At 39.6% G+C, this 5,087-nt stretch overlaps 1 protein-coding gene across 1 annotated transcript in view; it reads right to left on the bottom strand.

Annotated features, from left to right (window-relative positions):
• Positions 1 to 5,087, bottom strand: part of MFSD6 (major facilitator superfamily domain containing 6) — a 91,364-nt gene that overhangs the window by 83,926 nt on the left and 2,351 nt on the right. The gene's annotated exons all lie outside the window — the stretch shown is intronic.

The raw sequence follows: 5,087 nt of genomic DNA, 5'->3' as shown, positions 1-5,087 counted from the left end.
TTGTAAGTTCATCTTCTGCCTATAACTGATTGGAATACCTAAAATGGGGCTACAATGTGCCCTGTGAAGGAGGCTTCCTGTGGAGCCTCTGCATTACATAAGACCATAGGTGGAATCCTGAACCACATCCATAATCTTCTGAGGTGGGAAATTTCCACTTGAAAGGACAAACAGACCAGCCTGGAGAGGCTAGAACAGAAGACACTCCTTGAAAGAAAGACCAGACTGACAGGAAAAATACAAAACAATAACAGCAGTCCTACTGATTACTACAAGAACAAGTTGCTCGCCCAGGAGACATCAAGGCAAGTGGTTGTGTCCCCTCAGGGCAAACCCCCTTCCAACACTAAGACTCAATGGGAATACATGGTCTGATTGGTGACCAGGTTCATCACAGATAAGAGGAAGTAAGTGAAAAACAGCAATGAAGCTGCGAGCTAAACCCTACAATGTTCAATAGACTCCTGTGAATTTGGATGGAGACCTGGTTGGCCAGCAGTGTGGCAAGACCTGGGACTCTTGGGCCCATTGTCAGTGACATAGCCACAGAAGACTACAGTGGAGAGTGAAGCATCCAGCTGATAAGAAGAGAGGGCATATGTATAAGAACACCCACACTTGCAGATAATACCTACTTGACCTGGCTTCAATGACTAGATGATCAGAGCTCAACCAGAAGAAAAGAGAGAAGAAAAAAGAGTAATCTGATACAATTTGATGAACTTGACCTACACCTATGGATGCAGTAATTCAAAAGAGGGAACAAATCTTTACAGCGAGGATCCTTCTCACCCCCTCCATACACAGAATAGACAGGGATGGGCAACTTGGACATTTGCTACCCAAAATGAGGGATCTTCAAAGGCAAGAAGTGACTGGCTTACAAGCTTTCAAGAGGATACCTAGATCCAGAGGGCGTGGAGGAAGGTAGAATCTCCACTGAGTAGTATACAATCTAAGCAGGGCTGATGAAATGAAATGCAGATGGGTCTCTTGTGATACAACAGTGAATAAATGTTATCAGGACTGATTGTGAGGGTTGGAAATGTAAAGGTAGACATTTTGTAGCAAGGAAGGCAGTGATTAACTTTGCAGTCTAGGAGGGGAGGTCCCTGGGACCATCAAAGGAGAAGAGCAGAGAGTGAGACCCTACCCAGAGAAGTAGTGACGCCAGAGATGGAGGCAAAGATGATGACGTGGAGAGATGGGGTGGCTGGGACTTTAGACCCAGAGAAGCAGATGGGCTGTGTGTTGACGACTGGGGCACAGGCTTGCAGTGTATACCCTTTGGTTGGTTGATGATGTATGGAGGAGATTTTAACCATGGCAATAAAGCGATATATGGCAGGATGAATGTAAAGCTAATGTTCTCCACAAGTCTGGGTTAGTCACTGCCTGGCAGGGCAGAAAGGTCTCCCTGAGTTGAGACACAGGGCGGGAAGTCCTAAAAGCAGAGCCAAGTACTAGACACAAGAGATCTAAGAGACTCTCTGCATATGCTCTGCAAAGCACTGGTCAGCTCGTGCATGTGAGGAAACCATGAGATGTCAGAGAAAGAACCATCTGAAAGGCTTAGAGGGAAAAGTCTCCAAAACGCACAGAAAGATGCTACATAAGCTGGAAAGAAAGAAATGCCCTGGGTTTGTTTTTGTGTGTGTTGATTTTTTCCCCCTACCCCTTTCCCTCTAATCTTCCACCTGTGCCTCTCATTGGTCAGTGATGACCAACCTTGACTGCCTAAGGGAGTCAACTGGAGAGCTTCTTAAAATAGTATGCATGCTAGTGTGCACCCCAGAAAGTTGGGTGTCATTTTCCTGAGGCACAGCATTGGGAATTTTCAAAGCTTTCCTGAAGTGTTTGCTGCAGTAGCATGTACACTAAAATTAGAATGATACCGAGAAAATTAGCATGAGCCCTGAACAAGGATGACATGCAAATTCATATTTTAAAAAATAAAAATAAAGCTGTTATGATGAGTCTAATGGTTGAGAACCACTGCTTTAGCTGACCCCAGGCAAAAGTTGGGAGACCCGATCCTGGAAAAGTCTGTAGAAATCAGTAGACTGCCATAGAGGGTGAAGAGGGAATCTGAGAGCCAGTGGGACAAAGATCAGCAACGATGGCACAAAAAGATGTGTACACACAAGGGGCAAGAGTGAGAAACAAAAAATATAGACATTGTCTTCTCTATATCCTTCAGTAACCAGCTCAAATTGGGTTTCCTTCATGAAGTCTTCCCTCATCATCCTAGTGACAACACTTCCTCCAGCAACACTAATTGTCTCTTGCCTCCAATGACAGCTTATTTATCATATACCACCTCCAGGGTATCCTCAGCTGAGTTGTAGCCCAGCAACCTCCTATCTGTCTGGGTTTTCTGTACTTCAAGGAAGCCTGTGCCACCCTCTTCTTGATATCTGTATTGTGTATTCATTTCTTTCCCAAACAGACAGGCTAGCTACTACTAAGCAGTAATTGTTGGTTAACAAAAGAGCCCTGTGGTGCAATAGTTAAAGCTCTTGGTTGCTGACTGGAAAGATCAGGAATTTGAACCCAGCAGCCGCTCTGTGGGAGAAAGATTTAGAAACTTTATGTGGCAATTCTACCCTGTCCTAGAGAGTGGGTCATTATGAAGCCAAAGGGTTTGGTTTCTGGTAGTGGATAACATTTTCAGGGTAAAACTGACCTTGAATATAAGAATTTCTAGGCAATGTCAGAGACTGCTTGAGTAAATCTCTGTGTGTCCCTTAAAATTTAAACAAATTTAAATCAAACAACATAGGGGATTGCCTAACATTACACAGTGTAGATTTATAAATTTACAAATGACTTGTTTTACAATTCATTTTGATCACAACCTACTCACAGCTGTTGAAACATTCAGCAGGGGGACTATTTTTACTCTTCTTATAAATTAGGCTAAAAATATACTTGCTGAATATTCCAGAGTTTTGTGGTTTCAAATGAAAAGAAATCTACTTTTTTAGTAGAAATATTAAGCATTATTCTATTTGCCTGAGAAAGTCACTTTTCAGAGAAGGACAAAATCCAAGGTCAAAACCAGAAATTGTTTACTCTGTGTCTGCATTCAGACCGAAAAACTGTAGAACTGCTAAAATACAAAGTGGCTTCATATCCCATTTTTAGTTGATTAAAAAAAAGAGACAAACCTAAAAACTAAAAAGAACCTAAGTAGCTCAAAAGTGGGCAAGCTAATTTTAAGAACTGCTTTTCAGTGTAAATTGTTCTTCATTATGAAGCTACATAAAGAAATTCACTTCTGAATATAATGAGGTATCTACAAATTTAATGGTACTGCTGACTCTTAAAATCAAACTTCCAGTAGGAGAGCTTCATAATACTGAATTCCTACAAGGAATACACAAAAGGTAAGAATTCACAGTAGGTTAAGCACTGGACTGCTAACTTCAAGGTCAGAGGTTCAAACCCTCCACCAGCCAGTGCTTGGAAACCCTATTCAGGATCACTATGAGTTGGAAGCAACTCCATGGCACTTAATAACAACATTCTTCCAATTAAAGTTTAAACTATCACACTACACTTTTTACAACCCCCTAATCTCAACAACACCTCCCTAAATTTGGAGTATGTGGATACAATCTTACTTAAGCTATCAAACTCTTTTCAAAGTATTTAAAATAATTAATGTTATTATTAAAAAGAAAAACAGGTAAATGACAACATATTGATGGAGTACCAGCAGGCTCTTGGAGCAACATAGTAGCCACAAGAGCTAACGTCACTCACCATCACATCAAATCATATATATAAGAAAAAGAAAATGCCTCTTGTACATACAATCAGAAAAATTAAGATACTATAGCATTTAAGTGACCTGTATGTTTTTAAAATAATGAGTAACTAATAACCAAGCTTAAGTGCAGGCTCATATAATCACCAAATGTAGTAGTAAGCCCACCAGGATTTTAATATGAAAATATCTTTTGTTATTTCTGATTCACAATGACCCCATTCCTGTCTAATAGATTTGAGATCTATAGGCTTTCAATGGTTGATTTTTTTTTTTTTGGAAATCGATCACCAGCCCTTTCTTCTGAAGTAGACTTGAACTTGCAACCTTTCATTTAGTAGCAGAGAATGTTAACCATATGCACCATCCAGGGACTCCATGAAAATATCTACCTCAGACAAAAGACCTGAGACCCTTCTTTTCTAATTATGAGAGAAGCAGCTAACAATTTCTTTGAAAACAGAATCCAGTTACGTATTCTGTATTGAGTCAGCTGCTTGGTGATTATATAATAGCTTCCAGGAACCCCACTCACTGGCAAGACCTAACTGGGTATCTTTTTGGAAATAAATGACTGTGATTTTAGAGATACTGTTGTTGTTAAGTGTCATCAGCTGAGGCGAAATTCTGCTCATATACAAAGATAAGGATCACATTCATCACAGTCAAGCCAGACAGCTCAGAGAATGTAAACACAGTCTGGACAAAAAGTTTTAAATGCCCAAACCCTTAATAATATAAGGTTATTTTCAGATTGGTTCCATGGACTGCCTCAGGCAGTCTATGTACCAAAGAAGTATCCACAACAAAAGGATCAAAAATTTGAGAAAGAAAAGGAATAGTATACAGTTCCTCAAAGCAAAACTAAACAAGAAAAAATATATATTCACTATCATTTGGGGAAAAGCATGATAGGATGTGGACATTTTAAATTAGAGAATTGTTTCTTTACGTACTAGAAATGGAGTGAAAAGAAAATTGCCTTTTCTCACATGCATCATCACTTCTCTATTTTTCCTTTTTAATTTCTCACAAAAACAACAGATTTAAAGATTATCTCTCTCACACACACATATACACATACGGTTGCTTCCTCTTAGATACTGCCACTTCTAATTTTAGAAACAAACATGCCACACTTTTCTATGAAGCAAGCATGCTTAAGTGTATCTGGCTCCACATTTTAGAGGTAATCAAAGAGCAAAGAGACTTAGACAGAGCAAGGTACTATTCAATCAGCTTCAGGCAAACATTAGCTAAGAGAAACATTACACAAGAAATACGAGGCATTCATAGTTTTTTTTTTTTTTTTTTT

This window comes from Chrysochloris asiatica, unplaced genomic scaffold, assembly GCF_000296735.1.
Source record: "Chrysochloris asiatica unplaced genomic scaffold, ChrAsi1.0 scaffold00059, whole genome shotgun sequence".
NCBI lineage: Eukaryota > Metazoa > Chordata > Mammalia > Afrosoricida > Chrysochloridae > Chrysochloris > Chrysochloris asiatica.
This window is presented reverse-complemented; position numbering and strand designations above follow the sequence as displayed.